Source organism: Sinocyclocheilus grahami, unplaced genomic scaffold (assembly GCF_001515645.1).
Source record: "Sinocyclocheilus grahami isolate Dianchi unplaced genomic scaffold, SAMN03320097.WGS_v1.1 scaffold1077.1, whole genome shotgun sequence".
Lineage (NCBI taxonomy): Eukaryota > Metazoa > Chordata > Actinopteri > Cypriniformes > Cyprinidae > Sinocyclocheilus > Sinocyclocheilus grahami.
The window spans coordinates 261,637-275,579 of NW_015506256.1; positions in this window are offsets into that span (position 1 = coordinate 261,637).

The window sequence follows — 13,943 nt, forward strand, 5'->3', positions numbered from 1 at the left end:
TATATATGTATATATATGTATATATATATATATACATATATTGTAACGAAATATGATGATTTTTAGCTGGATAAAATATCAACTCAACTATCTTTTTAAAGGTTTCTGCAGTACTTAATGTGTCCACTAAAATAAATGCTTTGATGAGCAAGAAAACAAAACAAAAGTAAACTAAAGAAAAGAATAACCATATCCTTAAATAACCTTCTAATTGACCTCACTACAGTGCTGTCTGTTGTTCATCTGTCTGACCAAGCAATTTTCTTTTGTGATTTGGACGGCTCCTTCTCTGTCCAGCTGGATGTCCTCATGCAAGATCAAAGCGGGCAAAAAATGCTTGCGAGACCCTCCTGCACAGTGGAATCACACATTCGCTTTTCTGCATCAATAAACAACTTAATTGCTTCTTTGTCTGATGAGAGACTCGGCGAACATGATTTAAAAAAAGCACAAATCAGGTCAAAAACACTTTACACCTTAAGATATATTGTTAAGTCATGCTTTGACTTTCTGAAAATGATTAAAGAATAAAATAACATCAACAGAATGGGGCTGTTAATAATTTGTGTGTACCCAGATGGCATCCTTGAACTCAGTCTTGACCCCTGCTGACTGTGTTTGAGTGTGTGTGTGTGTGTGTGTGTGGGTGGGTGGGTGTAAATAAGTGCATTGTGCTGTGCAAATGTATGTAAATCACCTTATGTCAACAACTTTGTATATGTGTGCCAGTCCGTCTACCAATCCATTCAGTAGTCTTATGCTGTTAATAATGCCCATAATATGCCATTTAAATGTTAACAATTTCAAAATTCAAGATGCATGTATTGAATTGCATATTAAAATTCCATTAATTTGGATTACACAATTTTAACATAAATAAATGAATAAACTGAATATGATGCATATTTGTCACATAAATCAAACAGGTCAGGTTTCTGCATTAAAAAAAATCATGGCATAGTTTATTATTAACTACTTGCATCTATTTGATTTTATTTAAATAATCATATTTTCAAACGTATTTATCAAACATATGAACATATGCCTACTTGTGGAACAAGCAATATTCGGTTAGTTAAACATGTTAAAAATAGTAAAAAAAATGAGAGTGAAGCAAATTGAAATGAATGTTGATTATAAATATTGTTATCATGTATTTAAAACACATCAGATTATTACTATTGCAGAAATCTTGTTTCTTACCCATTTCATTTATGTATGACAGATATGTATCACATTAAGTTTATGTTAAATCTATATAATCCAAATGGATAGAAATATGCTATTCAAATACATAAATGATCAATTTAGGCCTAGATAGATAGATAGATAGATAGATAGATAGATAGATAGATAGATAGATAGGGTCATGTGGTGGATCATGGGGGGAGGGTCTTTTCTGGAGTCAATCATTCTGTACATGAGGGCTTAAAATAAGCTTTTACTACTTTAATCTTTTCAATTCGAGAATGCACATATGTCTCTGATTAAATTTGCTTTTCCATTATTTGTTTGACTCTCACGATAATGAAACACAGTCCTCTGATTATATGATTACAGAGAACTATAAATATTTGACTTTTTGAGCATTAGGCAAAAATAAAGATTCTCTAACAGTTCAGTCTGTTGTTCTTCCAGTTATTGGCTGTAGCATAGCAGGCATGGTATTACTATTTGTGAAGATTGTTTTTAATTTAAGCGCATGTGCTATTTTGAATGAGTAGTATCAGAAGTGCCATGTATGTGTTACTCATTTGTATGATTCTTAATTAAAGTTGCACAATTGGAGGTAAAAAGTGTTTGTTTAGTAATGTCTGCTAGATGTTTGTTTATTATAAAATGCTGCTGCAGAAATCTGTGTAAACATGATTGATCCAATCGAGTTGCACCCTCTGCAGGTCATTTCCTTTCAACTGAAAATGCTGTCATTATCTACACACCATACTATCACCGTAACAATAATGTCACTCTACCTACCTCAAAAAAAATTTTTTTATGATATATATATACAGCATATACTTTGATTTTTAAATTACATCAGTCATGTACAATACTATGTATAGTCACTTAGAAATAGTAATAACTGTATATACATTTATTCACTAGTACAATCAATCATATCCCACTACTTCTACACTTGATGTATATAATACACTCTGTCAAACCTGTCACTGGTACCATTTCAATTTTGGTACCTACCTTTAAGGTACTAAAATGCACCCTTTTTTAGACACTACATGTGTCAGTGTTGTTTCCTGAAGGAACTGCTTTGCTTTCATCCATTGCTATGTAATGTGCTAAAAGTGACAATAAAGTTATATTGACTTTTTGTTGAAACCTATTTGACTTTTTCCCCAATGAAAACAAAAGGACTTTTTATCAAAATGGTAAAGCTGCTCTTTTCCATACAACAAAAATATATGGTGATCACTGGCTTCAATTTCAGTTCAAATTTTACTTAAAGGGTTAGTTCACCCAAAAATGAAAATTGGTTTTACTCACCCTCGAAGCATCCTAGGTGTATATGACTTTCTTCTTTCAGACGAATCCAGTCGGAGTTATATTAAAAATTGTCCTGGCTATTCCAAGCTCTATCATTGCTGTCAGCGGGTGTTGCAGTGGTACAGTCCACAAGTCGTCAAATAAAGCGCGCGCATCCATAATAAAACGTGCTTCACACGGCTCAGGGAATAAAGGCCTTCTGTAGTGAATCCATGCGTTTTTGTAAGAAAAATATCTATAATTCAAACGTAATAAACACTTTTCTCTCACTTTCGTTATCTGTCATATGTGGAAGGCGTTCCCGCGGATGACGCAGCATGTATGCGCAGCGCGCGCACCTCTGAGATATGCTAGTCTCACGAGTTTGTTTATAGGAGTAAAGGAAGCAAAGTTTCCTTACTTTAGCAAAGGAAACTCCTCTTGGTTTATATTGAAATCCTCTGACATTTTTCTTTGCAAATCTTCGAATTGTACTGCTAATTCGTGACCGGCGTTTTGTTTTGTTGTCTCTCCGCGTTCGTCACTAATCACGCAACGCCGACGTGCTACATCATCCGCCGGAACGGCTTCCGTGTATGACAGTTGGTGGAAGTCATATAAAAGTGTTCATTACGTTTGAAATATGGATATTTTTCTTACAAAAATGCATGGATTCACTACAGAAGGCCTTTATTCACCCCCCGGAGCCGTGTGAAGCAAGTTTTATTATGGATGCGCGCGCTTTATTTGACGACTTGTGGACTGTACCACTGCAACACCCGCTGACAGCAATGATAGAGCTTGGAATAGTGTTTGTTTATTATAAAATGCTGCTGCAGAAATCTGTGTAAACATGATTGATCCAATCGAGTTGCACCCTCTGCAGGTCATTTCCTTTCAACTGAAAATGCTGTCATTATCTACACACCATACTATCACCGTAACAATAATGTCACTCTACCTACCTCAAAAAAAATTTTTTTATGATATATATATACAGCATATACTTTGATTTTTAAATTACATCAGTCATGTACAATACTATGTATAGTCACTTAGAAATAGTAATAACTGTATATACATTTATTCACTAGTACAATCAATCATATCCCACTACTTCTACACTTGATGTATATAATACACTCTGTCAAACCTGTCACTGGTACCATTTCAATTTTGGTACCTACCTTTAAGGTACTAAAATGCACCCTTTTTTAGACACTACATGTGTCAGTGTTGTTTCCTGAAGGAACTGCTTTGCTTTCATCCATTGCTATGTAATGTGCTAAAAGTGACAATAAAGTTATATTGACTTTTTGTTGAAACCTATTTGACTTTTTCCCCAATGAAAACAAAAGGACTTTTTATCAAAATGGTAAAGCTGCTCTTTTCCATACAACAAAAATATATGGTGATCACTGGCTTCAATTTCAGTTCAAATTTTACTTAAAGGGTTAGTTCACCCAAAAATGAAAATTGGTTTTACTCACCCTCGAAGCATCCTAGGTGTATATGACTTTCTTCTTTCAGACGAATCCAGTCGGAGTTATATTAAAAATTGTCCTGGCTATTCCAAGCTCTATCATTGCTGTCAGCGGGTGTTGCAGTGGTACAGTCCACAAGTCGTCAAATAAAGCGCGCGCATCCATAATAAAACGTGCTTCACACGGCTCAGGGAATAAAGGCCTTCTGTAGTGAATCCATGCGTTTTTGTAAGAAAAATATCTATAATTCAAACGTAATAAACACTTTTCTCTCACTTTCGTTATCTGTCATATGTGGAAGGCGTTCCCGCGGATGACGCAGCATGTATGCGCAGCGCGCGCACCTCTGAGATATGCTAGTCTCACGAGTTTGTTTATAGGAGTAAAGGAAGCAAAGTTTCCTTACTTTAGCAAAGGAAACTCCTCTTGGTTTATATTGAAATCCTCTGACATTTTTCTTTGCAAATCTTCGAATTGTACTGCTAATTCGTGACCGGCGTTTTGTTTTGTTGTCTCTCCGCGTTCGTCACTAATCACGCAACGCCGACGTGCTACATCATCCGCCGGAACGGCTTCCGTGTATGACAGTTGGTGGAAGTCATATAAAAGTGTTCATTACGTTTGAAATATGGATATTTTTCTTACAAAAATGCATGGATTCACTACAGAAGGCCTTTATTCACCCCCCGGAGCCGTGTGAAGCAAGTTTTATTATGGATGCGCGCGCTTTATTTGACGACTTGTGGACTGTACCACTGCAACACCCGCTGACAGCAATGATAGAGCTTGGAATAGTCAGGACAATTTTTAATATAACTCCGACTGAATTCGTCTGAAAGAAGAAAGTCATATACACCTAGAATGCTTCGAGGGTGAGTAAAACACAAGCCCATTTTAATTTTTTGGGTGAACTAACCCTTTAATTGATCAAAATTGATAAAGGGGAAACCGGTGGTTGCAACGCTTTTTGCTTTAACACTTGTAACAGATCTTTTCTTTTTCTTTTATGTTGTTATTCTCACAATTTGTCCCTAAACTGTTTAAGTTATTGTTAAGTACAAAGAGTGCTTTTGTGTTAACAGTAGTTGAGGGATCTAACACTATTATAAGACATCAGTTAAAATTTTGTACAAGTACATCTTTTTGTTGATCAAATAAACCTTTTTTCATACCAATCTCCATAAACCCATTCGCCCAACTCACCCCATTTTATTCAAATATTTTAATTGATGTTATTCATGTTTACAGTTGTATCAAATGTTTGCTTTATGACCATTGATTTCCATAAAAATTAATCTCTCTTTTTCTTTAAAAAGTTAACACTTACATTGAACAATTGGAAAATGTCAAAATACTCAATTGCAAGTTTTTTTGAGTAATGTTATGACAATTAATGCCAGTACTCTTAACATTTAAGTTTTAGTAAGGAAATTAATGTAAGCATTTTTGTGGTAATCAACATTATGCCACTAATGATGTTTATTGAAAAAAAGTATTGTTGAAAATATTTTTCTTTCTGTGTCTAGATCTTACCTTGGCAAGGTTAGGACTGCCACTGATGCCCATGACACAGCAATATGATCAAGTACAAAGAGTGCTTTTGTGTTAACAGTAGTTGAGGGATCTAACACTATTATAAGACATCAGTTAAAATTTTGTACATGTACATCTTTTTGTTGATCAAATAAACCTTTTTTCATACCAATCTCCAACTCACCCCATTTTATTCAAATATTTTAATTGATGTTATTCATGTTTACAGTTGTATCAAATGTTTGCTTTATGACCGTTGATTTCCATAAAAATTAATCACTACATTGAACAATTGGAAAATGTCAAAATACTCAATTGCAAGTTTTTTTGAGTAATGTTATGACAATTAATGCCAGTACTCTTAACATTTAAGTTTTAGTAAGGAAATTAATGTAAGCATTTTTGTGGTAATCAACATTATGCCACTAATGATGTTTATTGAAAAAAAGTATTGTTGAAAATATTTTTCTTTCTGTGTCTAGATCTTACCTTGGCAAGGTTAGGACTGCCACTGATGCCCATGACACAGCAATATGATCTATTTGATCTATTAATATCTATTTTATTGTCTTGGTGTCTCGAAGGTGTGTGTACAGATTGCCGCGTTATGCAGTAGTTAGTTCCAGTCCAGTAACATTTGTAGAGTACTGATATTTCATTTCACTGGAAACTTTTATTATTTGTATTGGAGTGGTTTTTGATTATCCATCTATATCCATCATTGGATACACTACATAATAGACATTAGATTGAGACTTTTTAAACTCTAGATACTATAATACCCCTGCGTTTTCCATACAGGACAGTGACTTGCCCTTGTCATCCATAATCAATCAAAACTCAACCCCACCCCTTACATCCGGTGTGAAAACCACTTAACGAGGCATTAGCTTACTATAATGCAATATTAGCTCATAAAAATGACCGGAGACATATGAGGTCTTTCACATCTGTCCCCATTCAGTCTAGCTATAGCGACATTATTAAGATTTGTGGTCTTCTCGGTTTGCTGAAATGACCACTTTGAAACTCTTATTAATGTCAGCCATAATTGTTTCCCAGGTAATGTTGTTGTGACATAACCTGAACAAACTCAATTCAGGATTAAAACAATTTATTAAATCCATTCCAACATACTGACATATGCATTCAGGTTATACTGTAGATGTATTTATTTATGTCAATATATAAAGGTTAAATCTTTTGAATAATTCACAGTTCAGGTCTCAAACATTCAGAATAAATGTGCTTCTCGACTGTTTGCCAGCTGAATTGCATGTGCTACTCTGTTTAGAAATCAGGACACAAGTATTGCAGCTACAGTAATTGGGTAGCTGGATGCAGTCTCAACTTTTGAAATGAATAAGATGTTGCAAATAAACCCCTCCAACGAAATTCCACATGCTTACATTCAAATGCATCTCTGAAACATTTGAAAGAGACTGTGATCTAGCTATATAATTTGGAATCAATATTTTCCATAAAACAAACAATTAATTTACATGCATTACGTAATTTACATGTATATGTAATAATTTAGCAGATGCTTTTATCCAAAGCGATTTACAAATCTCATACAGTTTTTGTTGCCAGGACTTTTATTTTATTACAAATGAGAAGACTTTAAAACTAGCTGGTGATTTATTTATTTTATTTTTACATAACTTTAGACACAAAATTAAATAAATAGATGTAAAAGGTCAGTTTACTCAATTGAGTTTGAGTGGGACACACAGGATTCTTTGTGGTCAGTTGATCTTTGTTGACCTTTGGGAACACAAACTTCCTGGATGCTTTCCATCTCCAAACCACTGTCTGGCTACTGTGGCAAACCAAATGAATGCAGCCATGTCTATGGCCATTTCTCAAAGGACTCAATGGACGATTCACAACAGACAAAGGAGGTTTCCAGACAGATAAAGAGACCCCAAGAATTACGTCAAAGGACAGTTTGAGGATGACACCGTCTCTCCTACAACCTGTATGTTCATCATGACTTTCAAATTCTAATTCTCTGTCATCCTTGTTGAAAATGTTGTATAGCTAATATTTGGCACATCTACACAAGTTTAATTGCTCAGATGATGCTTTCTCACAGATCAGAATAATTCTCAGGTATCCTTTCAATTTCAATTTCTCAGATATCTTTTCAAGAATCATATATGTTTCTGTTGTTTTTCTTTATATTTCTTTGGAACAATAAACATATAAAAACATTAAACAATTGTAAAAGGAATTAAAGGGATAGTTCACCCAAAAATAAATTAAATGAATTCAATTCAATTCTGTCATTAATTACTCACCCTCATGTCGTTCTGAACCCTTAAGACCTTTGTTCATCTTCGGAACACAAATTAAGATATTTTTGATGAAATCTGAAAGCTTTCTGACCCTGCATAGACAGCAAGGGAACTACCACGTTCAAAGCCTAGAATTGTAGTAAGGACATCGTTAAAATAGTCCATGTGACGTCAGTGGTTCAACCGTAATTTTATGAAGCTACGAGAATACTTTTTGTGTGCAAAGAAAACTAAAATAATGACTTTATTCAGCGATTGTTCTCTTCCCCATTTACTTTAAAAACTGTTTTTGGCTTGTCAGAGTAAAAGTTTAGCATAACAGATGTAATGGTTGTTACATCAAAGCAAATTTATCCAGGTCTAAAAATATTTATGATACATATAGGTGATTTAGCAACATATAAAACCATGCAAATCATTTAGCTAAATACTAGCCTGAACTGGTAAGCAACAGTAGCTATTTTTTTCCAAAATGGCAGCTATGGGGCAAAGTGAGCCAAATGTTGTGGGGTAAATTGAGTCAGCATTTTAACTTACCCCACCATAAGGCACTGTAGTTAAGTTAAATCTCTGCATAGGCGTAATTTGCGGGTGTAACTACGATAAAAGTTCATCAGCGTGCATTGATTAATAGCATGTTGTACACTTCAAAAGGTTCTTCAAGCGATTGCCATAGGAGAACCATTTTTGGTTCCACAAAGAACCATTCAGTCAAAGGTTCTTTAAAGAACCATCTCTTTCTTACCTTTTTATAATCTGAAGAACCTTCTTTCGCCACAAAGAACCTTTTGTGAAACAGAAAGGTTCTTCAGATGTAATAGCAAAAGAGCGAGCAGTGGGAAGAATGAGTCTGGAGCCCTGAATTGCCCAGCTCCCTCTGTCAATGATCTAGCACCCCTCAGCACCTGCGTTTGAAATTCTCTGGCACCGCCCCTGGTACATTGATGTATTTTTGAAAAGCAAAAATTAAGTTTGTCCAACTCTAAACTTAGGCCCCAAGTAAATTAGATTATTAAATAAAAAACTAGCAAAACGAGTTGCGCGGTGTCCCCACCACTTTTCAAAGCAAAGTTACGCCACTGAATCTCTGAATTATAAACTGGAATTTTAATGTGATTTTACTGGTTTAGTTTATCATATATACATATTTTGTAGTTTATTTGATAGGGGCAGTGTGCAAGTGCACCAAATCCTTCTCTGATAAGAACCAGAAAATGCTTTTCATCGCATTATAATCAGATATATCTTTCCACCTGTAGTCCCAAATAAATCACAGACTTTTGGTTACAGACTTATATCTCGGCAAATCTGAGTGTAATTTGTGAAACTGTTGAGATCTCTTCTGAAACTGAGACACATGAGCATACTGGGGTCTTTTCCTCTGGAGGAACATCTGAGAAACAGTTGAGATGGGGGAGACTAGAAGTGTTGCAGCACGAGTAACACTATCACTTTAACCAACTAGAAATGACTTAATTCGGTGAAATTAACACTACCATCGTGAGTAGAGCTTGCAAAAAAAAAAGTGATGTTTAAAATTGATAACAGATCTGGCATCATTTGAATTAGCAGGTTTTCTTGTTTAAATTATCAAATGTTTTACAAGCTTTTTACCAACTTGAAAATAAATCAATCAAAATAAAACAGTCGATCGGAAGGGTGACGGTTGTAAGACTTTCCTACTAAGTATATATAATTAATAGGCCTACTTTTATTCAGCAAGGATGCATTAAAAGTGAGAGTAAAATTTTAGTTACAGAAATTGTTACATAAAATTTCAAATAAGCCTAAATGCTGTTCTTTTGACCTTAATAATAATAATAATTATATATATATATATATATGCAAACATTTGAATGAAAACCAAAATACTATAGAGCCTATATAGTATTTTAGTTTTCATTAAATTGTTTGCATGTTGGGGTGCTGAGGGATGTCAATAATTATTTTGAACAAGTAAATCATATTATCACAAAAGAAAATGTCCTTTTTAAAAAAAAAATTGACCAATTTTTTGTTGTTGTTGTTTTACAAACTATCAGTGCAGTAAGCTGTAACAACAGCACTCTTTACATAATTTGATAATTTGTAGTAGACACATATGGGGATATTTGTGACAAAAACAGCACAGAAACAAAATGCGTTCCTGTGTTAATTTGTGATTTGTCTTCCCAACGGGTCCTCATTGTTGGTTTCACAAACTCAACAATGGATCAAAAAGTACCTGACGTTCAACGTCCCACCTTTCTGACCCGCCGTACAGCACGCGCACGATCCTCCCTGTGCTGACGTCACGAGCGAGCGCAGCTCTCTGCAGCACTGCCGAGGTCCGCGAGCGCGGAGGAGGAGCTGTCAAAGTTTACAGCCAAAGTCGAGCGAGTTTTCTCAAGAAGCCGAGACGGCAAGATCTCTGAACATTTAGAAACCCTTGAAAGAAGAGCCCTTCTATCTATGGAGTGAAGTCTGAGAGGCTTTACACATAAGAAATGGCAGGACAAACTGAGATTGGATTGTGTTTTACCTTACTGCTCTCATGGAGCTTCTGCGCGACGCCGGAAAAGAAAGGTAGGAGTGTTGTGAAACGGCTTGTTGTATAAGGCTAAACCTTAAACTCTGAGACAGTTCGTTGCAGAACGAGCTCCTACAGAGCTTGATGGGAACGTAGCAGGTTTTCTTGTTTAAATTATCAAATGTTTTACAAGCTTTTTACCAACTTGAAAATAAATCAATCAAAATAAAACAGTCGATCGGAAGGGTGACGGTTGTAAGACTTTCCTACTAAGTATATATAATTAATAGGCCTACTTTTATTCAGCAAGGATGCATTAAAAGTGAGAGTAAAATTTTAGTTACAGAAATTGTTACATAAAATTTCAAATAAGCCTAAATGCTGTTCTTTTGACCTTAATAATAATAATAATTATATATATATATATATATGCAAACATTTGAATGAAAACCAAAATACTATAGAGCCTATATAGTATTTTAGTTTTCATTAAATTGTTTGCATGTTGGGGTGCTGAGGGATGTCAATAATTATTTTGAACAAGTAAATCATATTATCACAAAAGAAAATGTCCTTTTAAAAAAAAAATTTGACCAATTTTTTGTTGTTGTTGTTTTACAAACTATCAGTGCAGTAAGCTGTAACAACAGCACTCTTTACATAATTTGATAATTTGTAGTAGACACATATGGGAATATTTGTGACAAAAACAGCACAGAAACAAAATGCGTTCCTGTGTTAATTTGTGATTTGTCTTCCCTACGGGTCCTCATTGTTGGATTCACAAACTCAACAATGGATCAAAAAGTACCTGACGTTCAACGTCCCACCTTTCTGACCCGCCGTACAGCACGCGCACGATCCTCCCTGTGCTGACGTCACGAGCGAGCGCAGCTCTCTGCAGCACTGCCGAGGTCCGCGAGCGCGGAGGAGGAGCTGTCAAAGTTTACAGCCAAAGTCGAGCGAGTTTTCTCAAGAAGCCGAGACGGCAAGATCTCTGAACATTTAGAAACCCTTGAAAGAAGAGCCCTTCTATCTATGGAGTGAAGTCTGAGAGGCTTTACACATAAGAAATGGCAGGACAAACTGAGATTGGATTGTGTTTTACCTTACTGCTCTCATGGAGCTTCTGCGCGACGCCGGAAAAGAAAGGTAGGAGTGTTGTGAAACGGCTTGTTGTATAAGGCTAAACCTTAAACTCTGAGACAGTTCGTTGCAGAACGAGCTCCTACAGAGCTTGATGGGAACGTCGCACATACCTTCAAGAGATGTGCGCTTCGAGGAAGCTCGGTCAGCGTGGGAACAGTGGAAGTTTGTGCTCACAGTCCCACAGAGAACTTCCACTTGGATACTAATTCGTTTTTAACTGACACTTTTATCGAATTTGATTCATTCAGACATAGATAATACTCCTTGTATTCCATCGATAATAGGCTACTTGCATCCTGAGGTTGAGTGTCTGTAGTTCATGGATCATTTCTTGGGTTTGAACTTTCAAACTTTCACTTACCAGCCCAGATTTGAGGTTATATGACCCCACCCCATACTTTTTTAATTAGGTTGTATAGCTGTATAGTGCATTACTGGGTGCCACTGCCGTGATTTAAATGGTGTTGCAGAGGCTGAGAGAAGCGGATGTTATTGGCTGGAAATACTCCTGCATTATCAAAATGTTTTTATCAGGTAACCTACACTCTTAAAAATAAAGGTGCTTCACGATGCCATAGAAGAACCTTTTTGTCTAAATGGTTCCATAAAGAACCTTTAACATCTGAAGAACCTTGCTGTTTGACGAAAGGTTCTTTGTGGCGAAAGAAGGTTCTTCAGATTATAAAAAGGTAAGAAAGAGATGGTTCTTTAAAGAACCTTTGACTGAATGGTTCTTTGCGGAACCAAAAATGGTTCTTCTATGGCATCGCTTGAAGAACCTTTTGAAGCAGCTTTATTTTTAAGAGTGTAAAATGTGTTTCATTTGGTAACATTGGAGTTGACTGGTTTTATTCAAAGTGAAAATATTAATATATTTTAAAGCAACCTAACTACCGGTACATTGGGTTAGAGTTATTACACTATTATATGGGTCAGATCAGGTAGAAATAGCTTCTGCACATTTTTTTTTACATCCCTGTGTAAAATTAAATGTATTATACAGTTTGACATTTTTTTTTAAATATGACTGCTGTGTCAGGCTACCAGAAAATCATTTTTACCATTTTAACAACGTACTTGTTTATATCATTTAACTTTTCACAATTATTTTTTGCCATTTTTACTCCATCTTTATGTTTCAGCTTGTATTTTTTAATTATTAAATAAATTAAAAGTGGTTGAAAAAGTGCAGTAAACGTCACTTTTAGATTTCAATTTTAGTGTGTTGACATTTTTTTTTTAAGTGAAAACTGTGTTTCATTTGGTAACATTGGAGTTGACTGGTTTTATTCAAAGTGAAAATATTAATATATTTTAAAGCAACCTAATTATCGGTACATTGGGTTAGAGTTATTACACTATTATATGGGTCAGATCAGGTGGAAATAGCTTCTGCACATTTTTTTTTTTACATCCCTGTGTAAAATTAAATGTATTATGCAGTTTGACATAGTTGGTTTTTTTTTTCAAATATGACTGCTGTGTCAGGCTACCAGAAAATGATTTTTACCATTTTAACAACGTACTTGTTTATATCATTTAACTTTTCACAATTATTTTTTGCCATTTTTACTCCATCTTTATGTTTCAGCTTGTATTTTTTAATTATTAAATAAATTAAAAGTGGTTGAAAAAGTGCAGTAAACGTCACTTTTAGATTTCAATTTTAGTGTGTTGACATTTTTTTTTTAAGTGAAAACAATTGTTGCCTTATTTTATACCTGATCTGACCCTAAAAAATGACTTTTGTTGGTTTAACCGAATGTAGTCAGGTTCATTCAGTCATATTAACATATATTTCATTTTGACTTAATTTTGAGATTTTTTTCACATGAAGCACATTTTTCTTTAAAGGTCCCATGGCATGAAAATGTCACTTTATGAGGTTTTTTAACATTAATATGAGTTCCCCTAGCCTGCCTATGGTCCCCCAGTGGCTAGAAATGGCGATAGGTGTAAACCGAGCCCTGGGTATCCTGCTTCGCCTTTGAGAAAATAAAAGCTCAGATGGCCCAATCTGGAATCTTCCCTTTATGTCGTCATACCTCCCCTTTCTCTGATTTGCCCGCCCAGAGAATTTGGCCCGCCCATGAGAAAATGAGCAACTACCGTGCGAGGCGAGCGCAATATTTTTTTTTCCTCGAGAGACATCATGGCTTGCAAACGAGCGAAGCATGGCAGTTGCCCCGCCTCTCTCCTCCTCATTAGCATTTAAAGCTACAGACACAGAAATGGCATGTCCTAAGGAAAGCTCATCGTGGGACTGGCTCATAGTGGCTGAAATTCTGCACCAAGGCTGAATTTCGGGAAAGAGACTTCAGATACAGTACTAGGGACCACTTAGGCCTATATAAAAGCATCTAAAAAGCAGCATGTCATGGGACCTTTAAGTTATCTAAAATATTTTTTAATATAGGTCCAGTGCTCGTTGTAATTATCATTTTCTCTGAAATTAATTCAGTTAACTAAAGCCTTGTTTAATCTATG